Source organism: Podarcis filfolensis, assembly GCF_964270895.1.
Source record: "Podarcis filfolensis genome assembly, chromosome: 15".
Lineage (NCBI taxonomy): Eukaryota > Metazoa > Chordata > Lepidosauria > Squamata > Lacertidae > Podarcis > Podarcis filfolensis.
The window spans coordinates 43,716,125-43,742,533 of record NC_139618.1 but is presented as its reverse complement, the minus strand read 5'-3'; the positions used below and the strand labels follow the sequence as shown (position 1 = coordinate 43,742,533).

General features: G+C 44.3%; 1 long non-coding RNA gene across 1 annotated transcript in view; it reads right to left on the bottom strand.

Moving 5' to 3' along the window:
- Positions 1 to 12,648: 12,648 nt before the first annotated feature.
- LOC310750767 overlaps positions 12,649 to 26,409 on the bottom strand; it is a 150,472-nt gene continuing 136,711 nt past the window's right edge. Inside the window, exons 2-3 of the long non-coding RNA XR_014542251.1 lie at positions 14,819 to 14,860; positions 12,649 to 13,493 (exon numbers count right to left, since the gene is read on the bottom strand). This is a non-coding gene — a long non-coding RNA (uncharacterized lncRNA). The remainder of the gene's footprint in view (positions 13,494 to 14,818; positions 14,861 to 26,409) is intronic.

The window sequence follows — 26,409 nt, the reverse complement described above, 5'->3', positions numbered from 1 at the left end:
GGATCTGCCTGCGTTGGCCTCACAGTTCAAGCCATCACCTTGAGTGGAGTGGATGCTTCTGCTTTTATGTAAAAATGACAGCTTTGAGTCAAAACAGACCACTATATCTGAAGGAGCGTCTCCACCCCCATCGTTCTACCCGGACACTGAGATCCAGCGCCGAGGGCCTTCTGGCGGTTCCCTCACTGTGAGAAGCCAAGTTACAGGGAACCAGGCAGAGGGCCTTCTCGGTAGTGGCGCCCTCCCTGTGGAACACCCTCCCACCAGATGTCAAAGAGAACAACAACTACCAGACTTTTAGAAGACATCTGAAGGCAGCCCTGTTTAGGGAAGCTTTTAATATTTGATGTATTACAGTATTTTAATATTGTTTTGGAAGCCTCCCAGAGTGGCTGGGGAAGCCCAGCCAGATGAGCGGGGTATAAATAATAAATTATTATTATTATTATTATTATTATTATTATTATTATTATTATTGGCAATCGGTCAATATTTCTGGCTTTTACACACAGAGACACCCCTCCTCTCCCCACAAAACCCAGCTATTCCCCCAGAGGCAATAAAATAAATCTGGCTAAGGCAAAATCTCTCTGCATCTCTCAATGGCCAAGAATTCTCCAGTGTTTTGTTTTTCTATATAATTTTCATTAGTTCATTAGCAACAATGAATGGGTGCCAACTGCAGATAAAATATTAGGCAAGCTTGCCAGTTTTAAAGTGTTTTGCTTTGTTTACTAAATACAAGTAAAACAAAATGCTAAATTCAATCGTTTTCTGGGGCATCAGAAAATTTTCCAATACAAACAAAAAATTGTGATGCAGATTATCCTAATTCCATGTCATCATTTTCTAAAAGAGCCAAATCATTAGTATCACTCTGAGTACTCCCCCCCCACACACACATTGTTGTTTTTCGTTTAAAAGGCTGTTGTGGGTGGGGGAATAAATTCAGTACACTTTGCATTTAAAAGCAAATATACTAATTCATGTTTCCTGAAACAATACATGCTATCATAAAAATCCACATCTAACTGAAAATAACTTTACAAAAATGCAATGTATATGGGATATTGCTTGAAAAACATGTGCCTATTAGACAAAAATGCCTACAACTGTGTATATTAGGAGAAATTTGCACTCAAATGTTGGTGAATTTTCATGATGCCTTTTTTTTAGGTGGGGGGGGGGAGGAAACTGATGTGGAAATGTGAATATCAGAAAAGTGGAAAAATTAGAAACGTAGAGAAACCGAAACAGACAGATTCACTCATCACTGGAACAGCATACCACTGTTGCCTATCCCTGGACCCTGTGGTATGAGAGCACCAGAGGGGAAAATCAGGGGAAAGGCTACTTTTAGTAGTATCATCATTGTCCCTGTACTGTTGTTTGGTTGCTTTCCGTTACCCACCTTCATAATATGTGGCGACCCGAAAGTACCGGAAAGGGTTACTTCCGGGTTTCACCGCTTGCGTTCCTTTCAGGTTGCGAACGGGGCCCCGGAACGGATCCCGTTTGCAACCAGAGGTACCACTGTATGCTACTGTTGCTGCGAGAATTTTAATTGTGAGTAATTGGAAAAGTGATAAAACCCCTTCGAGGTCAGAATGGCTACAGAAACTAGTCGAATATGCAGAATTAGCCAAGTTAACTGAAGGAATGAAAGATAAGTCCAAACAAGTATTTATTACAAAATGGGAACCTCTTAAAACATATCTTAAAAACAAGTGTGGAAGTCTAAACTCGGTTGCTGCTTTTGTATAACTTCTGTAGTTGTACCAAGTAAGAAATAAAGATACAGGAGACATGATATTTTACTGTAAAATGAATAGATAGGTTTATGCAAAAAGCTAGTAAACTAGGAATGTAGTATGGAGAAGACATGAAGCCAATGAATTACAAGAAGATTTATTGTCAATTATATAAATTTAGGGACGCGGGTGGCGCTGTGGGTTAAACCTAGGACTTGTCGATCAGAAGGTCGGCGGTTCGAATCCCCGTGGTCCCTGCTCCTGCCAACCTAGCAGTTCGAAAGCACGTCAAAGTGCAAGTAGATAAATAGTAGATAAATAGGTACCGCTCCAGCGGGAAGGTAAACGGCATTTCCGTGCGCTGCTCTGGTTCTCCAGAAGCGGCTTTGTGCTGGTCCCGGGGGTGTTACCGTGCGGCGTGGTCTGAGTCCGGTCCTGGGTCGAGGGTCTGGAGGCAGTCTGTTAAGGGCGAAGCGGGGTCCAAGGCAAGGAGCCGGGCGTGGACAGGAACTCCAGAAGAGCAGGTCAGGGTGTTGGCAGGAACAGGTTTCCAGCGATGTTGCTCCCACAACCTGGGACTGGGCTGACTGGCCTTTATCTCCTCTGAGGCCTAGGGCGGTCCCAGCCCACAGGTGACTCGCCTCTCCTGGCCTTAAGGCGAGCACTCCTCCTGAGAGAACTTAGTTCCCTCCGCCTCTCTGCCCTGAGCCTCTGCAGCTCAGGAGAGGCTGGAGGGTTACTTGACCCAGGGGCAGCTTCACCTTCCCCTGACAGCGCTGGGAGAGGAGCACCTGCAGGCAATGGGTCCTCAATCACCTCCGGAGCCAGAGTGGATTCATCTGGTGTCTGCTCCTGAGGATCCGGAACAGGTGCGGGCCCTTCAGGCTCAAGCCCCAGCCCCGGCTCAGCCAGCCCTGGAGGTGGGGACTCCTGTGCAGGCTGGGATCCCTCCGGTTCAGCCTCTGAATCAGATTCCCAGGCCATCACAGGCTTAGTCATGCTGGTCACATGACCAGCTGTACGTCGGCTCCCTCGGCCAATAAAGCGAGATGAGCGCTGCAACCCCAGAGTCGGTCACGACTGGACCTAATGGTCAGGGGTCCCTTTACCTTTTTATATAAATTTATCTTTTTTGGTTAATGGTGTAATTTGTAACAAATGATGTAAATACCTTTTTTTTGTATTTTGTTGGTGCATAAGCACAAATAAAGCAAAAAAAAAAAACCACTGCAGACAAAAATGTCATTATTTGGAGAAAAATGCAATAAAAGGCAGGTGAATTTTCAGAAGTGTTTGTTCGTTTGTTTTTTTCCTTTCAAATGCAAGTTGCTGCAGAAATGTGGAGACCGGGAAAGAATGAGGAACTGAGAAAAAGCAAAATGGACAGATTTGTTCATCCCTGCCATGAGCTCCGCCTGCAAAAGACCCCTCCCTCCCTGTGCATTTTTTTGCCCATTTCCCATGAAACCCTGGCGCCAATTGCCTTCCATTTTGTTCAGCCTTCACTATGACTGTTTTTACAGCTCAGCTCCTTTGCCTGTAACATGTCTGTCAAGCAGAAATCCCACAGTTAAAGCTTTCGCCAGTATGTTCCAAGGAAAGGTTTCCTGCCAAATTTCTGCTTTTCAGGCAACGGCTCCCGCCTGGAGAGGCCCTGTCTGGAGAGAGAGAGATAAGTTAGCCGCTGACTCGGGATGGGCAAATTTGTCAAGCTGCTCTCAGTTTTGCTTCTCTTTGTTTCTCATTTTTCTCAAACTTTCTGAAGCTCAGTTCTCGATACATTGATTTCCTCTAATATAATGCATTTTTGTATGTTATTTTCCGTAGTATATGCCTTTATATGAACTTTTTGCCCCAGTAATGCATATTTTTACACATCATTTGGTTGGAGAACTGCATTGCAAAATTCAGAGAACTGCACTTCAGTTCCCATATTGTTTTGGAAAGTGTGAATTACCGTATTTTTTGCTCTATAAGACTCACTTTTTCCCTCCTAAAAAGTAAGGGGAAATGTGTGTGCGTCTTATGGAGCGAATGCAGGCTGCGCAGCTATCCCAGAAGCCAGAACAGCAAGAGGGATTGCTGCTTTCACTGCACAGCGATCCCTCTTGCTGTTCTGGCTTCTGAGATGCAGAATATTTTTTTTCTTGTTTTCTCCTCCAAAAACTAGGTGCGTCTTGTGGTCTGGTGCGTCTTATAGAGCGAAAAATACGGTAGGTAGATTTGCATTTCGATGAGAACTGAATCAAATTTATCCCCTTCTCTAATCCTGACGGGCTGCTCTCCATCACCGCTCGTGTCCATGGGATATAGCTCTGAGATAATGTGAGGAGGCCAAATGGAAATCCCCCCAAGGGCCCCATCCTGTCTCCAGAGTTCTTTTCTGTGCGTTGTTGTCTTGCTGTCATCTTAACCTTCAAGAGGAAAGGCCGTCCTCCAGTTGTTTTCATTGCTCAGCTGTGGTTTTTTCACTATAAATATCTGAGGGTGGTTAGAAAGAAGGAGGGAGGATCCCAATCTCCCGCCAGTAGGAGAGAAATCACAGCCCAGGAGCAAAAGACACATAATTACAGTCCTTCTCCTGATGAAAGGAACAGCCAGTTGAACTCCAAAATGACAGTGTGCAGAAAAGGCTATTATCAGATTATCATGCAATGGAATATTTACAGCGGCAGGAAAGTGCTTGCGGGGCTTCCACTGTCTGCATGCCAGAACTCAGCAAAAGTAGGGGAGGCTCCTCTCATGGGCAAAGTGGGGTGCAGCGCAGCTGAGATTGTTAAGCTCCCCAAACCTCCGAAACCTGCACGGTCCAGTCTTTATCCTGTCACCCACAATAATATCAATGCATTTCACATAACTGGGAGGCTTCTGTCCATCTTCTCTGCTTAGCCAGTCATAAAGATCTCTAGTAGTAGATCCCTCCCCAGTCTCCAAGCAGAGGAAACAGTATTTCTAGCAGCAGCAGCAGCAGCAGCAGCAGCAGCAGCAGCAGCAACAACAACAACAACAACAACAACAACAACAACAACATAATAATAATAATAATAATAATAATAATAATAATAATAATAATAGTAATAGTAATAATAATAATAAAGGACCCCTGGATGGTGAAGTCCAGTCAAAGGCAACTATAGGGTTGCAGTGTTCATCTCACTTTCAGACCAAGGGAGAAGTCCACAAACAGCTTTCCGGGTTATGTGGCCAGCATGACTAAACCGCTTCTGGTGCAACGGAACACCGTGATGGAAGTCAGAGCACATGGAAACACCATTTACCTTCCTGCCACAGCGGTACCTATTTATCTACTTGCACTGGCGTGCTTTCGAACTGCTAGGTTGGCAGGAACTGGGGCAGAGCAATGGGAGCTCACCCTGTTATGGGGATTTGCCTCCCTGTATTTATTATTATTATTATTATTAATTGAATTTATATACTGCTCTATTTTTACATAGGCTTGGCCAATGCAGGCCTGCTGCCTGCCAATCACAGGAGCTTGAGGCTGCATACCTTCCTGGGGCCGAAGCATGCACTGAGGTCACATTCCCAGCCTTGTGGCTGAAGCCTCAGAGTCCCCTACAATTGCCAGACTATTGCTGCACCTTTGCCATGTGCTGACTTCCCTATCCTCTAAAGTTTAGACGGAGACATCTTAGGTTGCATCCTGTTTACATCCTCCTCACACTTCTCTCTTGGACCTCAAGATAAGAGGCCATCTTGGATGATCTGAGAACATAGATCAAGCATGGCTGCCTTTGTCTTCTCTAGCTCAAAACTACAAACTGTTCTACTCAAGGTATGTACTTCCCAAAATATATAACTTTATTTTCTTCCTCTACAAGCATATCTCTGTGTGTGATTGAAACAGGTAAAGTCTGCTCTTTAGCCAAATTTGCAAGCCACACTGCATACCAGAATTTCCAATGAAAACAAATAAGGAGTTTGTATGTTCAAAGGTACTGACCTTTAGTCAGTATTTAATCTAATATTTTTGAATCTTTAAAATCTCTTAGCGTTAGGTGGTGCCCATCTGCTCTAAGCTTTGCAGTGATGCTCCACAACTCTTGCCACTCCTAGTCATGAAAAGAAAACTTCACTCGACGGGAAAAGGCAGAGCTTCCTTGGTCTGTCCTGACAAGCATTGTGCAAGGTGGAGCTAACAGTGAGAGTGAAGGAAGGGAGTGCATGACACTAAGGCATCCAAGCTGATCCTTGTCATAATTAATTTCCTTCTGCAAATCAATGAGAGGCCAGAAGTCAGGCTCCTCTCAAGCAGAAAGTACACTGCACTGAATAATTATCTGCCGGGATGCAAGCCACAGAGCACGTATCCCGGCATTCACTGCTAACCTCAGAGCAAATTAAAGAGACTCCGCCTGTGCTCAGCATGGATGGGGCTTGGAGAGGGAGGGAGGGAGGGGACTGAGGCAATGGATTGCAGGAATGACTGAATTGGAGCCTAGGGGGCAACTTTGGATGCTGCCCACCTGCTTTTACAGATCAGAAAGATCTGGATAATTGCTTCAAAGGTATCCAGCCATCGCTGAGCTGGTTGCAGATCTGTTCTGGCTAGGCTATGAGCAGTGATGTGAAGGGAGGCTGGAGCAGAGGGGGTTTTAAGGTAGTGAGACTGGTTCAGCCGCCCTGGGTGCCACGTTGCAGGAGGTGCCATGACAATGGTGTCAAATGAAGCGCAAGACACGGGGGCGCAGAGTTTTAGCCTTGCACGGAGCTATGCTGAAATTTGGGGGCCCAAAGTCTGTCACTGTCTGGAGCCAGCAGGGCCAGCTCTAAGCTTATTATTAAAAAGGTAAAGGGACCCCTGACCATTAGGTCCAGTCATGGCCGACTCTGGGGTTGCAGCGCTCATCTCGCTTTATTGGCCGAGGGAGTCGGCGTACAGCTGGTCATGTGACCAGCATGACTAAGCCTGTGATGGCCTGGGAATCTGATTCAGAGGCTGAACCGGAGGAATCCCAGCCTGCACAGGAGTCCCCACCTCCAGGGCTGGCTGAGCCGGGGCTGGGGCTTGAGCCTGAAGGGCCCGCACCTGTTCCGGATCCTCAGGAGCAGACACCAGATGAATCCACTCTGGCTCCGGAGGTGATTGAGGACCCATTGCCTGCAGGTGCTCCTCTCCCAGCCCTGTCAGGGGAAGGTGAAGCTGCCCCTGGGTCAAGTAACCCTCCAGCCTCTCCTGAGCTGCAGAGGCTCAGGGCAGAGAGGCGGAGGGAACTAAGTTCTCTCAGGAGGAGTGCTCGCCTTAAGGCCAGGAGAGGCGAGTCACCTGTGGGCCGGGACCGCCCTAGGCCTCAGGGGATTTAAAGGCCAGTCAGCCCAGTCCCAGGTTGTGGGAGCAACATCGCTGGAAACCTGTTCCTGCCAACACCCTGACCTGCTCTTCTGGAGTTCCTGTCCACGCCCGGCTCCTTGCCTTGGACCCCGCTTCGCCCTTGACAGACTGCCTCCAGACCCTCGACCCAGGACCGGACTCAGACCACGCCGCACGGTAACACCCCCGGGACCAGCACAAAGCCGCTTCTGGAGAACCAGAGCAGCGCACGGAAATGTCGTTTACCTTCCCGCTGGAGTGGTACCTATTTATCTACTTGCACTTTGACGTGCTTTCGAACTCCTAGGTTGGCAGGAGCAGGGACCGAACAACGGGAGCACACCCCGTCGCGGGGATTCAAACCCTCGACCTTCGGATCGGCAAGTCCTAGGCTCTGTGGTTTAACCCACAGCGCCACCCACGCCCCAAGCTTATTATTAGCAGTGATTAAATTTCTGTATGCCTTTCATCCAATGATCACTTGGCGGTTTACAAAATGAAAACAAAAAGTGCATAGCTTCGAAAACAGTAGCTCCCGTGAGGCAGAGTGAGGCAGGTACTTCAGGCAGCAGTCCTCTGTTGCAGGACTGACAACTGACACCGCACCCCCTAAGGCAGCCTGCTGCTCCCAGAGGTTGAAATAAGATGCAGGTGCCAAACCAGTCAGCTTGTTTCTGGAACTGGGGGCTGCCATCTTGTCCTTGACCACAGGCAGCAAAATGTATAAGTGCAACTGTGAGAGCCAGGGTGGAAACCAGAAGGCAAGCTCAATATATATGTGATCTAAAGACTTGGGACCATTCATTAAAGGGATCGCCTTGCCCTGTGCATGTGTATACAACCATTTCAGTCTGCAAAACTTGCACTTTTCCAAGTGCCACGCCACATTTGTGCCACGTACAAGGAGTTTTGTGTGGCCACACCTGTCGGCTGGACCACGTGGGCCTGGTTGGCAGCAGTGGGCTACTTCCAAGTGCAGGCTGGAGTGCTCAATCAGCCCCCTACCCAGACAATGGATGCTATTTTGAAAGGTCCAAAGAGGGATAATGAACATTTAAGGCTGCTGCAAGAAAGGCAAACAGCGGTGTAATAAGTGGCTCCCCTCGCAGGCACTTCAGACTGGGAGAAGAGCATTAAGTGTTGGTCTGGCTGCAAACACCACAGTGTAACTGTCTGGTCTGATTGTTGTCTGCAGACAATAAACCATCATGTGATGCTACTTAATGACCTCCTTGGTATGTGACAATTGCAGGCTAGCAATTCCAGGGGGAGCAGGCAACTCACCTCCTGCCTGGCCAAGCTGATTCCTATTCTCTCTTCAAATTGCTTGCTTTCACTCTGAATGCTTGCCTTTCCCCCTCTCCCAGCCTCCACTCCTTGCCAGGCAGACCTGTCTGGAACATACTGCAGGAATCCAACTGAGAGGCTACAACAGCATTGTGCCCGGATCGCCTGGGAGGCTGTGGTCAGCCTTGTTCTACCAGGCCCAGATACAGCACCAGGCACTTCTGGGCAGCTGGCAGGTCTCCCTGGCAGGGCTCACTGGCCCAAGCCCACAGGCAGCCCTTGAAACTTCAAACAGTGACCCAGTGTCCTGTAACTGTAGGGCATTGCAGGGAATTAAAATGACCACCTCCACTCAGGTCCGCCATTCTCATTTCTCACAATGCTTCAGGGAGGACAATTAAATGGCCACCTATAGTCTCCACCGCCTGGCGAGCACACAGCTGGGGCCCACTGACCCCCAAGGAAGCCTGCCAGAAGGTGCCCTGCCAAGGGGCCCCTCAGACCTGGAAGCGACCTTGTGTTCTCCTAAACGAGAACGAGAAAGGTATCACCACAGACAGCTTCTCTGGATTCCTTGTCCAGAAATATTGTCAGATTCCACTACCACCCAGGAGGCAATAGGACTATCAGGTGGGTTGAGTGCCTACATGCACATCCACCTTATTCTTGCTCCTTAAAGTTGATGGCCTTGCCTTGCCTTGCCTTGCCTTGCCTTGCCTTGCCTTGCCTTGCCTTGCCTTGCCTTGCCTTGCCTATTGGGTTCCCCCCATTACAGTCTGGTGTTGTTGTGCTTTGGAGCTGAGGCTGCTGTGGACCCTGCTGTGGACCGTGGGGAGGCACCTTGGTAGGACTGATAAAAAGGGGCCAGAGGAATGGCATGAGTCCATGCCCTCCAACATTTCTCTGATGAAAATAGGGACCTCCTATTCCATCCCCATCATCTGACTGGGTTGCTCCAGCCACTCTGGGGCAGATGTTCATGGCAGGGGCCACTTCGATAAGGGGAGGCAACGGTACGACCAAGTCACTGCCCAGCATCCAGATCAGCACCTCCCCAACCGCTGGAAAGCTCTCCAGCAGCCAAGGCCACAGGCTCACAGACCCTCCAAGGGTCCCTATTTTCCAGGGATACTCCCGGATTTACAGAAGCCATCCCAGTTTCTGAACTGATCCCGGAATGTTCCCCTTTTCCTTAGGACATCCCTAATTTCATCAGAGAAACACTGGAGGGTATGAAGTTATGTGACCCCCGAGCCAAGGAGATAATACAACCTATAGAAGACATTTGAAGGCAGCCCTGTATAGGGAAACTTTTTAATGTTTAATATTTTATTATGTTTTTTTTATATGTTGGAAACCTAGAGTGGCTGGGGCAACCCAGTCAGATAGGTGGGGTATAAATAATAAAATTATTTTTATGATGATTATGGAATAGAACGTCCCTATTTTCCTCAGAGAAATGTTGGAGAGTAAGCTGTAGTCAAAAACATTTTGACAGCACCAGGCTGGTGAAAGCTGCCCTGTGCCACCTGCGGAAGTACCTTGTTGAGCTCTGATTTTAAGAAACCAAAATCTTATTGGGTTTTACTGGCATTGCTGGGCCAAAAGAATATGTTTTTGTTCTTTTGGTGACCAGCATCAGTGGTAGGCCAGGTTGGGCACAGGCTGACATTCTCAGGGGCCGAGAAAGGTTCTTCACAGGGCCAGGCCTGCAGGCCACTCTGCTAGCCATGGGGACATGGCAGAGCTGCAGAGCTGCTTTTGAATGGGAGCCAAGCTCAGATCCCAGTTGTAGTAGTTGCATGTTGCCTTTATATAGCCAAAGTGCAATTCCCACAGCCTATAGCTCTATCAAACTATAGGCAGGGAGATTGCACATTGGATAAATTAAGACTGTGGGTGGCAGCTGCGGAGGGAAGCGGAGCTTGTTGTTGTTGTTTAGTCGTTTAGTCGTGTCCGACTCTTCGTGACCCCATGGACCAGAGCATGCCAGGCCCTCCTGGTCTTCCACTGCCTCCCGCAGTTTGGTCAAACTCATGTTAGTAGCTTCAAGAACACTGTCCAGCCATCCTGTCCTCTGTCGTCCCCTTCTCCTTGTGCCTTCAGTCTTTCCCAACATCAGGGTCTTTTCCAGGGAGTCTTCTCTTCTCATAAGGTGGCCAAAGTATTGGAGCCTCAGCTTCAAGATCTGTCCTTCCAGTGAGCACTTAGGGCTGATTTCCTTAAGAATGGATAGGTTTGATCTTCTTGCAGTCCATGGGACTCTCAAAAATCTCCTCCAGCATCATAATTCAAAAGCATCAATTCTTTGGCGATCAGCCTTCTTTATGGTCCAGCTCTCACATAAAGAAGGCTGAGCTTAGCTTCTCCTTAAAACCAGCACTGCTGCTCATCCAATGCTGAAATGTCCCTGTAGAGACACAGGTCAATTGTGTTAGGGCTGTGTGGTGGCAGCTAAAGGAAAAATAAATTGCACTGCTTCATGGGACAGGGGCTCAGCTTTGGTGCCCCCAGCAGTGTGGTGTTGGCTTTGTGTACCCATCTGTTCCGCATTAGCTTCCTGGCCATGTGCAAAACGAGTAGGAAACAAATGTACTTGCCTTAGCGCATCCACTCGTAGACGGAGCATTGTATCTATTGCTAGTCATATTCGGAGTAGACTCATTGAAATTAATGGACATGACTAATTTAGGTCCATTTCAATGGGTCTACTGTGAGTAGAAGTTAGTGGGGTAGACCATTTTGAAAAAAATTCTTTAGAGTCTCCCTAAAGAGTGGGCAACTCAGGACATATTGCAGCAGTAGGCAATATGCCCTCCCCCCATGTTTGGCTTTACATATTACTTTGAGAAATGTTAACTATGTGATTTCTCATTAAAATGCAAAGAAAATCAGCTTCCTCCTTCATCCCTCCTTGGGTGCCTAACAGCACATGGGGGGCTGGAGGTTTCCTACCCACTTTGCTTTCAAAATGCATTTGGAAGCCCCCTGGGCACTGGAGCGGGATCCGGCAAACAGGGCACTCTGGGTATGCAGACTGCTTCAGCGCAAACAAGCCCCCCCCCCCCCGCTGTTTAAAGAGGGGCCCTGTCTGCACCCTGGCCTTTCTGAGGAGGAAGCAGTAAACTGAGAGTGTCTTTTGTCATTCTGATCTTGGGGTGATGGAGAGACCTTTGTCATGCACACCCCCACCCCCACTTCCAAAAGGAACCTCTATTTATCAGCTTTTGGTTTTTAAATTCCAAATTAAGGGATTGAAAAGACCCTTTTAGCAGAACCCCTCCCTGGGCACCATAAGGTCAGGACTGGGGAGGAGGGGGGAAAGAGTTCCATTGTCCTGTTATCTTCATCTTCTTGGCAGCTGCTGCCTTATTCTACCAGGGGAAAGGGTGTTGTGAGGAGAGGGCAGAGACAGCCTGCAGGCTGCAAGAGTCTTCCCAGTGAGCTGGATTTGGGGATGAGAAGGAAGAAGGGCAGTAGGAGCTGAGCGGAGTGAGGCAGCTTTGTGCGGAGCAGCCCCCAAAGTCTCGGAGCCAATGACCAAAGCAGTATCAATTATGTCCTTGCAGAGTGGCCCAACTAGGCTGGTTGGGATGCTGTAGAAACTTGTTCTTTGCTAATTCCCATAGGAACCGAACTGATCTACTTCTTCCAGACTAATTTGTGGATCGAAAAGCAGCTTTACTTGGGTTTTTGCAGTTTTCCAGATTTCAGTATGTTTGGTTCAAACACATTATAATGCATATACAATGCATAACACATCAGTTTGTAAATTCCTTTATTAAAAAGTCCTCATGAAACTCATCAGCATTTGGGTGTGATTTCTTCTATTATACACATTTTTGCAAGCAATTTCCCCATAGAAAGCGCATTACTTGGTTGGAGAATTCAAAGAAGGGCAAATTTCAAAAGATGGCTGCATTTGCAGCTTGCATATTTTGTCAGGAACTGTGAATTATGTAGGTTGATCTTTAAATGTAAATTGAATTGAATGTATCCCTGCTCTTTAGTCATACCCTGCATTAATTAGAAGAATATGGATTTTCAGATGGTTTCAGATGGCACAGAAGGAAAATAATAGGCTCACTGCCATTCAGCAGGTCAGCTGTAGGAAACCTTTGGCTCTCCAGATGTTACTGAACTATAACTTGCATCATCCCTGGGAAGCAGAGCCAAGATGGGAATTTTAGTTCAGCTACATCTGGAGGACAAAAGGTTTCCCACACCTGCAGTAGACAGTTGGCCATATTAGCTATCATACAAATAATGTGGCAGTTCAAGGAAGGAAGATAAGGCTCTGGAGGCTTTTTTATATCTAGAATTGAAGGTAATTTGAAAATGAGATTTGCTGCTTATGGTGTAAGCCAGGGGTCAGCAACCTTTTTCAGCCGTCCACCGTCCCTCAGACCATGTGTGGGTTGGACTATATTTTGAAAAAAATATATGAACGAATTCCTATGCCCCACAAATAACCCAGAGATGCATTTTAAATAAAAGCACACATTCTACTCATGTAAAAACACCAGGCAGGTCCCATAAATAACCCAGAGATGAATTTTAAACAAAAGGACACATTCACCTCATGTAAAAACACACTGATTCTCGGACCGTCAGTGGGCCGGATTGAGAAGGCGATTGGGCCGCATCCGGCCCACGGGCCTTAGGTTGCCTACCACTGGTGTAAGCCCTCATCTCACTTTTGTTTATATTCAAATTGGTTGTGCAGGTTTTTGTGTTGTTTCAAAACCATGCAAAAGCAAAACCTGTTTGGCCACTACCAGCAAGAAGGGAAGAAAAGGAATGAAACCTCCTCTAAACCACTTACAAGCCATTTCTTGTCTCTAAGATCTGCAGGACAAACCACAACACAAGAGATTCAAATTGTGGAAGATTGCATTCAAACAGAACTATGCATGACTGCGAGTTGGTGCATGAAGGGGTAAAGTGTTATGTATTGAAGTTCTCACCCTGGCCACCAGGAGTATCGTGTAGATAGTTTTCACTCAGGTCCATGTCAGTTACTTTAGGCGGGAAACCCTGGGTTGTGGTTGCTACAATGTTGACAGCCAGCTGCCTATAAAAGCAGGCCGGCTGAGCTGTTTGCTGTTCAGTTCTGTTCTGCTCTGTGAATAAACAAGAGCTGCTTTGGAGATATTGCTGCATCGTCTGCCATGTCTACCCACTATTTAACATAAAGGACCACAGAGTTGTATTGCTAGATAAACTCAGCTAGGTCATGCCCCCTTTCTCCTTCTCCTTCTTCCTCCTCCTCCTCTTCCCCATCATGTAATCTACCAAGAAGGATGTGTCTGTGCTTCTTCCTAAGCACAGACTGCATGTTTGAAACTACTTTGCTGTATTTCTTACCCAATATTATTTTGGCTGCATTATCCTTGCTGCTGCATGGAATACTGCATGGCTGATATTTTGAACCTGTAAGTAAACTTACTGAACAGTGTGTTGTCTGCTCATTGCAAGAGGAGTAGCAAGAGGTCAGCTGCTGTGTGTAGCTGAATGGGATCTAAAGGTTTAACAATCTGCATTCCTAACACTACATTGTGCTGTTTATTTTTATGAGTTTAATACTCTGCTCCTGGGGCTCTCTGTGTGCTACTCCGTGTTCTGAATCCAGGCATCCAGATGATTCTCTGTTGTTCACCCATCCCTTAGACATGAGGGGGTCCTCTTCTCCCTTGAAAAGTACATAGACCTGAACAAGGAAGCTGGAAGTGTGACAGCTCTTTGATGTGGCTCATATTTTACTGAATCCAGTTTTTACCCTGTTGTCTTGGAAAAGCCAAGTGTGTGTGTGCAGCCGTCTTTCCCTCCTGCAATGCAGCACAAGGGAGCTCTGTGCCACCAGACCAGAGCTGTCCCTGATCCAGCATATTGTCCTGACAGTGGCTAACCAGGTAGCTCTAGGAAGCCCCAAATCAGAGTGCAATAGCCCCCTCCTATTCCTGTTCCCCAGCAGGATGGCATAGCCATCATGACTAGTAGCTGTTGATAATCTTATCCTCTGTTAAGGCCTAGTCTAAACCCCATTTAAAGTAGGCCAAGCAGGCAGGCAGCACTACACCTTGCGGGGCCAAATCCCAGAGTTTAGCTATGCCCTTTGTGAAGAATTGCTTTGTCTTTTCCAAATCTACTAATCCAGTTTCTCCACACTATGCGCACCTGCTCACACCTAGTGCCACATGCCAAGGGTAGGGCAGTTACAAAGTAGCTGCAGAAAGCAGGTGTGAACTCCCTGCTCTTCAGCTGATGTGGGGGAAGCTCAGTCCCATTTAGGCAGAAACTCACTCAACTTTCCTGGGCCGGTTTTGGTAAGTCAGATGCTTATAATGCCAGAGCTGATCCAAGGAGGGTGGGGTAAATAAAGATGTTGCCCACTGTGTCAAAAAGATTCCCAACCGCTGTTATGAAACTTTAAAAGCCCAATTGGTACCTTTTTGTCTATAATGGATCAGCTGCTTGACCATTTTGGTTGCTGTTTTTCACTTTCTCCATCTTTTGTGGTGTCCTGAGCTGTACAGTCTTCCAAGCATGGCCACATCATAAGGTAAAGGTCAAGAGACCCCTGACCTTTAGGTCCGGTCGTGGCCGACTCTGGGGTTGCGGCGCTCATCTCGCTTTACTGGCCGAGGGAGCCGGTGTACAGCTTCCGGGTCATGTGGCCAGCATGACTAAGCTGCTTCTGGTGAACCAGAGCAGCGCACGGAAATGCCATTTACCTTCCTGCCGGAGCGGTACCTTTTTATCTACTTGCACTTTTTTTGATGTGCTTTCGAACTGCTAGGGCCACATCATAGATCTGTATAAAAAAGGCATCATGATGGAGTCTTTAATTTTTTTTTATCCCTTTCCTAATGATCCCCAGATCTGAATTAGCTTCTTTTTTTAACAGCAGCTGCTCACTGGCTCAACAGTTTTCAGTGGAGTTTGTTTACTCTGCACGTTTCAGCAATTATATCGCAAAGTGTGCCTGTGTTGTGAAGAGAGAGAGAGAAAGAGAAAGAGAAAGAGAAAGAGAAAGAGAGAAGGAAGGGATGGAAATCCCTATTATTTTGAGCTTGATATTGCAGATACCAGCTTTCTTTTTAAAAAAATAATTTTTATTGCATTTTTTTTACAGATAACAGCGTCTTCTTTCTTTACAGTTACATACACAATCTGTTTTTCTTTCTATAAAATTTCTCTATAATGCTTAATTTCCCTCTACCTCTTAACAGCTTCATCTTCTCTCTTTATTTCCTTTTCTTTGTACTGTGTTCCAGTATCCAGTACCTTCAACCTTTTCTTTGTATAGGATATCTCCTCCAATTAACTTTTATTTTGTGAGTTAGGCACACCCAAGTTTGGATATGGGAACCATGTTTACTAAAGTAATTTTTAAAACAATCCTATTCATTTTTCACCCTTGAACTCGGGTGATTTCTTATTGCTTCTGTCATTTTGGTTAGTTCAACATATTCGCATGGATCTGGTCTCCTTTCCAATACTTGGCAATTAATACTTGAGTCACGGTTGTTGCATAAAGAAATACACTTTTCGGCTTCCGTAGGCGGCGCCAACGGCAATGGCGGTCTCCTTCTAATCTGGAGGGAGAAGCTCTGCGGAAATTGGGTCTGTCCACTACGGCGAAGCGGAGACCCTTTTGAAAATCACAGGCAGGAGAAGCCTGCGAACGTGGGACTCGGCGGGCACCCTTAGCGCCCCCCGAATTGGCGAAGGAACCCCGCAAGGGGCTCTGGAGCGTAACGGAAGCTTGGCGCGGTGCTGAGAGTCAATTGCTCCTTCCGTGGGGTGAAGCCGCACAGCTGTTGCCAGAGAGCGCTGACCTTTTTCCTGTGACAATTCGGCTGCTAAACAACTACCCGTGAGTAGGTGAAGCTTAAGAAATTGGGACTAAAGGAAGAAAAAAGGGATTAATTTGGCACTGAAGCGGGAAGGCGTAAACAGGAAGTCCGCCTTCCGTTTCTGTACACAGATCAAAGCAAAGACGTTTCTAAGCTAAGACCTGGAGAGCGGTGCTTTTAAAGTTCTAAATCCGAACATCAAAGTGAAAGAACTCCCCCTCCCCAGGTTAGTGGAGGGGGGGGGAGAGGGAAAAGTGACTTTATTTCTTCTGGGAAAAATAGAGACAATTATTTAACTCCTGGGAACGGACTGCCAGGTTCACTAGAACTGTTGCATTGAGAGTCGCACTATTTATAGACATTGTAACTTTTTAATGGTTAACTCTGCAAAGGAGATACTTGTTGAAGGTCTTCTCTGGACTTGAAACTGTTGCTTGTTTTTTTTTGAGGGGACTTAGGAAAGTTGGAAAAGATTCTTTATTGTAACTTTAATGACTGCTACAGTGTCCCCCTAGAGGAACATTGAAGCGGTACACCCAGCTGGGGGATTTTTCCACTCTGGACTTTGGGGATTTTCCACGGCAAGACTTGACCATGGGACCGACCTTGATTCATAGACAAAAGTGTGATGACTGATAGGACAACAAGATCGGGCAAGACCAGAGTGCAGCAGCCCAGTATAGTTTCCCAGCAACATAGATCATCTGTTCCCGGCCCTCCTGTGACACAGGGGGAAGATTTTGCACAAGTTGAGTCAAAAGGAATGGCTTCAGAAGGGGATTTTACTTCTGTGTTAAATAAAATTTATGAAAAATTGGAAGGCCTAATCAAACAAGTTACGGAACAATCAACTAAAATAGACAGGAATACTGCCAGCATTAATAATCTGGGACAGAAGGTGAACTCCAATACAGAATCTATTGAAAAATTGCTGGAAGAATCTGCGTCTAATCGAAAAATAGCTGAGGAAGCAAAAGAAAAAGCAGTGGCTGTAGAGGAAGAAATAAAACCTATGCACAAACAGATTGGGGATCATCAGTCACTTCTGTCTATGATTGAACTGAGGGGAAAACAGACCAATCTGAGGATCAGGGCAGTACCGGAACTTGAAAAAGATAACCTAAGTGACTACCTTACGCAGGAATTTGGAAAATTTTGGAATTTAGAGCTGGAGAAAGACTTTAAGATAGTAAGTGCGTTCAGACTTGGAAGAGGAGGGAGAAAAAACAGGGTGAGAGACTGTTTGGTTACCCTCCGAACGAAAGAAGAGAGAGATAAAATACTGAGTGCGCACTTCCAGAAGACTTTGGAGATCAACGACTCGAGAGTGGAGATTTTTAAGGATATACCGAAACATCTATTGGATCTTAGAATCAACTACGGAGATCTGGTGGCCCTACTGAGAAGAAACAGAATTGTTTTTAGGTGGGAATTCCCCCAGGGACTATCTTTTACCTTTAAAGGGAAAAAGTTCAAAATAAGATCAGTGGAAGATAAGGGAAAATTGTTGAGAGACCACGAAGAAGACCTGCAAAAAGAAGTACTAGAAGAGCTAAGAGCTTTAAGATCAGGAGTACTAGACATAGCACCACCACCTTTGGGACTGGACAAACAAAAAAAAGTGATACCACCGTCAGAACAAGAAGAACTTTTGGGAGCAGTTGGAGGAAAATAGAATAACCACACCATGTCTCTGCAATTATTAAGTTGGAATATTCATGGATTTAATTCCCCGGAGAAGAGGAAGAAAGTCTTTCATTTATTGAAAAAGGAACAATTGGATTTAATTTGTTTACAGGAAACTCATGTGATAAGGCTTCACAGGAAAGTACTGATTAATAAAAGATTGGGTCAAGAGTTTATTTCATCGGACAAGGTTAAAAAGAGAGGAGTTGTTATTTATTCCAAAGAGAGCCTATCACCGAAATTTGTTTTTAAAGATGAACAAGGAAGATTTGTGGCAATTGAGATTCAATCACAAGGAGAAAAATTTCTGATTGTAGGAGTTTATGCACCAAATGAGGGGAAATCTGAATTCTTCAGGAAATTGCATGAGACATTGCTTGACTACATGGACTACAACATTATTATGATGGGAGATATGAATGGAGTGGTATCTACAAATATGGATAAGTCGCAGAGACAGGTTGTAACTAAAGATGGCAGACTACCAAAAACCTTTTTTGAACTGACTGACAATATGGACCTGATTGACATTTGGAGAACCAAGAACCCCCTTGGAAGAGAGGGAACATTCTTCTCTGAAGCCAACATGACATGGACAAGAATTGACCAAATATGGATAACTAGAGGACTGGCACCTAAGACTCGAAAAGTGGAAATTTGCCCAAAAACTTGCTCCGACCATAATGCGGTGAAGATGGAGATGAAACTAACACCAATTGGTTCCTTCAGATGGAGGATGAATGACACCTTATTTAGAGATCAAGAGGTTACCAAGAAGGCACAAAAATTCTTGAGAGATTATTTTGAGATAAATTTGAATACCACGGTTGAAAAAAGAGTAATCTGGGACGCAAGCAAAGCGGTCATGAGAGGGTTTCTGATTCAACAGAACGCAATAAAAAAGAGAATTCAAAATGAGAAAAAAGATAAAATCTTGGAAAAAATAAAAGAAGGAGAGAAGAAATTAAGAGCGAAACCAAAGTCGCAAGAGATTCTGAGAGAAATAAAGCTATATCAAGTACAATACATGAAAATGATAAATCAGGAAGTAGAATGGAAAATTAAGCAGATGAGACAAAAGACATTTGAATCGGCTAATAAATGCGGGAAACTGCTAGCCTGGCAGATGAAAAAAAGACAAAAATTAAACACCATCACAAATTTGGATGTGGAAGGAAAGAACATACAGAATCCATTGGAGATTAGAAAGTGTTTCCAGAGATATTTTAAACAACTATACACACAAGGGCCACAGAAAGAGACTGATTTAGACCAATTTTTAAGAACAAATGGATTACAAAAAATCTCTCAAGAAAATAAGATAGCACATAAAGCATTTAAAAACCATATTGTCAGGAAAGCATTGTTCAATGTCTGGATAAGATACAAAGATTTACTGGAAAATAAAACCCCAAGGTGGCTGTCACCAATGGAAGCGAAGGCTCAGAAAAAGCTCAATATGGAAGCCAAATGGCCGAAATATTGGGAAATATTGGAACAAGAAGGAGACAAATTGAAATTGCAGAGTTTTGAGAAATTAAAAGATAAAGTGCGAGACTGGCTTCATTATTATCAAATAAGAGAGGCCTATAATTTGGATAAAAAAATTGGCTTCCAGGTGGAAAAATCAAAATTGGAAATAGAACTGTTAGATCCCAAAACTAAGATACTTTCAAGAATGTATAACTTGCTGTTAAAATGGAATACGCAGGATGAAACGGTTAAATCTGCTATGATCAAATGGGCACAAGATATTGGTCACAACATTATGTTTGCTGACTGGGAACAGTTGTGGACCACCGGTATGAAATTTACGGCATGTAATGCCTTAAGAGAGAATATTATGAAAATGATTTACAGGTGGTACATGACACCAGTCAAGCTTGCAAAAATTTATCATTTGCCCGATAATAAATGTTGGAAATGTAAAGAAAATGAAGGTACATTCTTCCACCTTTGGTGGACGTGCCCAAAGATTAAGGCTTTCTGGGAGATGATCTATAATGAAATGAAAAAGGTATTTAAATATACCTTCCTGAAGAAACCAGAGGCCTTTCTCCTGGGCATAGTCGGCCAATTGGTGCCAAAGAAGGATAGAACTTTCTTTATGTATGCAACAACAGCAGCAAGAATACTTATTGCAAAGTATTGGAAGACACAAGAGTTACCCACCCTGGAAGAGTGGCAGATGAAGGTGACGAATTATATGGAATTGGCGGAAATGACTGGCAGAATCCGAGACCTGGGAGAAGAGTTGGTGGAAGAAGACTGGAAGAAATTTAAAGACTATCTTCAGAAATACTGTAAAATTAATGAATGTTAAAATGATGTTGGATTGAAAATAAGTGGCATTAGCAACAAAGTTAATAAGAATATGCAAAAATGAATTGATAATGGATGAAAATATAGAGTTATAATATGTTAAGATACAGAGTTAAGATAAACGAAAGAGGGTAAGGATTTGCTGATTTGATTATTTAAATGGGAATACAAAAAGGGGAGGTGTGAGAAGGCCAAGGAAATAAGCTAATGAGTTCAAAGTTACAAAAAACGGATTTGTTTGTAATTCTTTTTTAGCTATTTGTCTTTTGTATTTTGTATTTTTATTCTTCTTTTTTCTTTTTCATGTATTTTTCTATGTTCTCTTTTTTGTATCTTTTTCTTTTTATATGACCTTTTTTATTTTGTAAATTTATGTTTTTGTAAAACTTCAATAAATATCTTTTTTAAAAAATACACTTTTCTTTATTCTAGGGATGTTTATTGTCATAATGCCCAGTAAAAATGCCTCTGGACTTTTATTAGATGTTTCTCTGAGTATTTTCTTTGGTTCTTCATAGACCATGTCCCAGATTTTTTTTAATTTTGGGACAGGTTCACCACATGCGAAATAGTGTTCCTTCCCCCCTGCTTACACCTCCAACATGTGCTCTTATTATTTTTAGATATTTTAGCCAATTTAGATGGGGTCAAGTACCACCTGTAAATCATTTTCATAAAGTTTTCCTTTATCAAATAACATGCTGTGAATTTTACGTCTGTTTTCCACAATTTTCCCAGTCTTTCAGTAAGACAGGAAATCCGAAATCTTGTGCCCATTTAACTATAACATCGTTCACTTCTTCATCTTGGAGTTCCCAATCTAATAATAATCTGTAAGTTTTCGATAATATTTTCCTGTTGTTTGATAATAATTCTTTCTCTAATTTAGATATCTGTGTTTCAAATCTGTGTTGTTGTTGTTTTATTTAAAGATCTCCTTTAATTGGTAATATTATAGCCAATCCAAACCTAATTTTTTTTAAGTTCATCAAAACTTTTAATTTTTAATTAGTTATTTTCTTCCTCCAGTATATCTTTATATGTCGCCCAATTGCTAGTCATGTTTTTCTTTTTACCGTGAAGGCTTCCGGGGTGATAGCTACCATGGTGTCTTTGGTTCTAATAACTTTTTGTGTTTTTACCAGACTGTGTATAAAGATTTTCCAATTATGTGGTGAAGGAAGCCTCTGTTCGGGATAAGGATAACTGTGACTTTAAGGATGAATGGGAACCTTTCACAAAGTATTTGAAGACGCAACAATGCGAACTGGACTCCTTGGCAGGTTTTGAATAAACATTCACAATTTTTTTACTGATAATAATTAGCAAAACAGTTGGAGGATCTATACAACTCTGCAACATGCAGAAAACAGCATTATTGGAGAAATCAAAGACTGGAACTAAGGGAAGTCGGGGGGTGGGGGGTTATGGGGGGAAGAAAAATGGGGGGAAATAAGGATATGTTTCTGGAAAATATGTTTTGTTATAACTTTGAATAAAAAATTTTAAAAAGAAAAAAAGAAAAAAGAAGAAAAAGCCCTCATGAACATTCAAAAAAAGAAAAAAGAAAAAAGGAAGCCTCTATGCACCTTCACTTTGTTGTAACCCAGATACCTGTGCCAGCCAAATCTGTTATCCTTCTCCTCTATATCCAATATGCTTGTGTTTTCCAAAGTCATCCAATCCTTTATCCAGCAAAGACAAGCTGCCTTGTAATATAGTTTAAGGTCTGGCAAAGCGAAGCCCCCTCTATCCTTTATCTCGGTCAGTAATTTGTACTTAATTCTGGGGGTTTTGCCGTGCTGTATAAACTTTGCTAGTTCTTTCCGCCACTCTTTGAAACAGCTTGTCCCACTTATTATTGGTATCATTTGTAATCGGAATAACATTTTTGGTGACACGGACATCTTGCTAGTCGAAATTCTGCCCCACAGTGATAGATTTACTCCCCCCCAAATTTTTAGGTCTCTGTTAATCTCCCTCCATACTTTACTGTAATTATCAACAAATAAATTTTTGTTTTGGGCAGAGATCGAAATTCCCAGATACTTGATTTTTTTTGTTATCAATAGACCCGTCTTATTTTGTACAGTGGTACTTCGGGTTAAGTACTTAATTTGTTCCGGATGTCCGTTCTTAACCTGAAACTGTTCTTAACCTGAAGCGCCACTTTGGCTAATGGGGCCTCCCGCTGCTGCCGCGCCGCCGGAGCACGATTTCTGTTCTCACCCTGAAGCAAAGTTCTTAACCCGAGGTAATATTTCTGGGTTAGCGGAGTCTGTAACCTGAAGCATATGTAACCTGAAGCATATGTAACCGAGGTACCACTGTAACTCCTGTTTTTCCTGATCTTCCAAATTTTTCACTAACTTTTTTTTATTTTTTATTTAATTCAAATCGGATATCTGGCCAAATTCGTGCATTCTTTCCATTGTTTTCAATGTACTTTCTATGGGGTTTTCTGTTGTTATAATTAGGTCATCTGCAAAGGCCTTTAATTTGTATGCTCTGCTTTACAATGTGATCCCTTTTATTCCGGGATCAGATCTTATGGCAGTTGTTAATGTCTCCAAAACTATGATAAATAATAGGGGTGACAAGGAGTATCCTTGTCTAGTGCCTTTTGAAATTGTAAAAGTCTCTGATAGGTCATTGTTGATTATCAATTTGGCATTTTGATTTCTATATATTGCTTTTATCCCACGTCCAAATGCTTCTCCTAAATCCAAAAATTCTATTGTTTTTTTCCATAAATTTCCCAGAAACATTATCAAATGCTTTTTCCGCGTCAACTTACTATATTTTTCGCTCTATAAGACGCACCAGATCACAAGACGCACCTAGTTTTTGGAGGAGGAAAACAAGAAAAAAAAAATCTGAATCTCAGAAGCCAGAACAGCAAGAGGGATCACTGTGCAGTGAAAGCAGCAATCCCTCTTGCTGTTCTGGCTTCTGGGATAGCTGCGCAGAATGCATTCGCCCCATAAGACGCACACACATTTCTCCTTACTTTTTAGGAGGGAAAAAGTGAGTCTTATAGAGCAAAAAATACGGTATATTAGTGCAGCTTTCTTATCGGGTCTCATATCTAAATACTCCAGGATGTCAATTACTGTTCTCATGTTCCAGTTACAGATAGGTAGCCGTGTTGGTCTGCCATAGTCAAAACAAAAAATTTTTTTCCCTTCCAGTAGCACCTTAAAGACCAACTAAGTTAGTTCTTGGTATGAGCTTTCGTGTGCATGCACACTTCTTCTTCTCATGTTGTTTTGCATTTGTCTTCCAGGCAAGAATCCCGCTTGGTCCTCATTTATAATTCTATTCAAAATTTTCTTTAATCTGTTTGCCAATACCTCCGTGAATAACTTTTAATCAATGTTCAACAATGAAATTGGTCTATAGTTTTTGGTTTCTGTCAATTCTGTCCCTTGTTTGGGAATTAATGTTATTAGAGCTTCTTGCCAGGATTCTTGCAAATACCAGCTTTCTACAGAGGAGGAGGCAATTTGCAATGTCTCCCAATAACTGACTTTTTTTTAACTTCTGCCTATTTGCTTCAAAGTTCTCCTTTCCCTTCTGATTATTTATTGAATTCTGTCAAGCTGTATCCAATTTCTAAAAGGGTTGAAAAACTGCTGCTGAGGGGCAATCAGCAAAGAAAGGCACAAGCTGGCAAGGAAGCACACATGATGACGGTTCTGGCACTTGTTGGCATGTTGCGTCTTTTGGTTCGGGTTTGTGCAAAGCACCTGGGCCACCTGCCTACAGGGAGAAGCTGCTGTGGTCCTCCAAGTCAATGCAGGTTTATTTATCATCATGCAAGTTTCTTCTTGTCTTGCACAACTTTGATTATTCGAGTAGTTCAGAAACCCCGACACCCAAACACTGCTTCCCATCTGTCGACAGATGTGGTCTGTCATGAACTTCCTGCCCCTCTTCTAAAAGATCTACACTGCATTCTTTGCAGGACCAACTCAGGACTGTAGGAAGTTGCTTTCTACTGAGTCACACCAATGGTCCACTCAGCTCGTTCTTGTCTACACTGACTGGTAGCAGCTCTCTGGGGTTTCAGACAGGAAGTCCCTCTCAGCCCTACCTGGAGATGTCAGGGATTGAACCCAGAGCCTGCTGAAGGCAAAGTAGATGCTCTACCACTGAGTACAGTCATACCTTGGAAGTCAAACAGAATCCTTTCCGGAAATCCGTTCGACTTCTAAAACTTTCAGAAACCAAAGCACGGCTTCTGATTGGCTGCATGAAGCTCCTGCAGACGTCAGAGGTTCGGCTTCCAAAAATAGTTCGCAAACTGGAATAGTCACTTTGCAGCGTTTGGAAGCCAAAATGTTCAAAAACTAAGCTGTTCAAAAACCAAGGTACGACTGTATATAGCCAGCCCCTATAAGACTTGGGCCCAGAGTCTTCTAGGGAGCTTTTCCTTCTGCATGTGTTTATTTATTGAAAACATTTCCCGTATTTCAGTCTGGGGGAGGGGGTCCCCAGGGGGGTTACATGAAATGTTTGGAACAAATAACATTTTATTATTTGGAAATGTTCCACAATCTCTGGTCAGTCTTCCTGTAGCCCTTTAGACTGAGACATGCAACAACATGTGAGCGTCATATCTACTCCATATAATTTGCAAGACAATATTGGTTTGTGTGTTCCCCTTCTCCCTTACTCCTTATTTTATTCTTTTCATTTAAAAAGGTTTATTAGTCCTTGAGGACTGGTAGCCTGAGTGGTGATGGTAGGCTCATGAGGAGGGCAGTGGGAAGTAAACTGCCACCCTAAACGATGCTAAAATCTGCTGCCAGTCCCAGCAGCTTCAAGGGATCTCACATGGGGACTTTCCCTTCAGAAGCGGCAGCGTAGTGGCTGTTGCCAGCACCCAGCGGAGGGAAGGGTGCTCACCAGCCCAGCCCTCACCACTGACACCACTGGAGCGACCCCATCCCCACAGGAGCAAAGCCGGGCAGCGCTGAGCCGCCCGCGCGGGGGGAGCTGGCTGACACAGCCTTTGGCAGGCAGAGAGGAACACTGTGTCAGGTGCCTGGTTCACACCCCCTCAAAAATTGTGCACCTGGGGCCATGGGCCCTTGGCACTCCCCACACCTTGCTCTTGGGGTATCCGTCCCCTTTGCACAACCAAATTTCACATGGATTCTTCAACAATGCTGGCACAGCCATTTCATCGAGGGAGAAGAGGGAAGCAGAGAGATTTAATTCGCTCTGCTGAGAAACCTGCTGCCACCTAGCACAGATTATTCCATGAGGAAACCTGACCAGTTTCCACCCTGGTTGGTTGTTATAAGATCAATAACTGTAGTTCTGAGCTTGCTTTGCCTCTCTCCTCCCTTCCCATCCCCTTTTTCCCTTTTTAGTGTGTCCCCTTCCGTACAGCAGGCTAGAGGGCAGGAACTGCTTGGGGGTTTAGTTTGGTTTTGTGATGTGTAAGCCACTCTGGGAGCCTTTGGGGTTGAAGAGCAAATGCTTTAAATCACCAGCTCCACTGTCTTGGCTGTTGGCGCATCCTGGACGCCTTCCCTGGCATTTACAAACTCCCCTCATCCTCTGCTGCCCCCCCCCCTTGGGGAAAAAAGGCTTGAAAGCAGCATTCTATTGCAGCCAATAGAATTGGCTCCCTGGTGTGTGCTTGGTTGTGGTGTATTTGTGCTGCACACAACAGTTTCTGCAGTTTGCCAATGTGCCCAGGGCTCCAGAAAGCTTGGTGACCCCTGCTGTGAATGAATGAAAGAATGAATGAATATGCAGCCTTGCTTCATGCTAAAAGGCTTGATGACTTGGGTCCAGTTTTATACAGCCAGCTTTTCTGATTTATGCCTGACTATTGATTTTTCTTTTAATGGAAGAAAAAGAAATAGTGTGCCAAATAAAAACTGCAGTATTGGCTCAGCAAACACTCTAGACCTTTCCTCCCCACCCCACTCCACCCCAGCACAGGCCTAGGATGCAGTAAGAAATGGTGCCGGTCAGGGTTTTATCTGGCAAGGAATTCCTAACTGGGAACCATTTACTCTTGAGAAAGAGTAGGAAATGATGTCTGTCTTTTTCTTATTGTGTTTTTAACAGCCACACAACCTGCAGACATTGAACAAATCTTGTTTACCTAGCAAAGAAATGCCCTTATCCAACTCTATTCTGCACCACCACC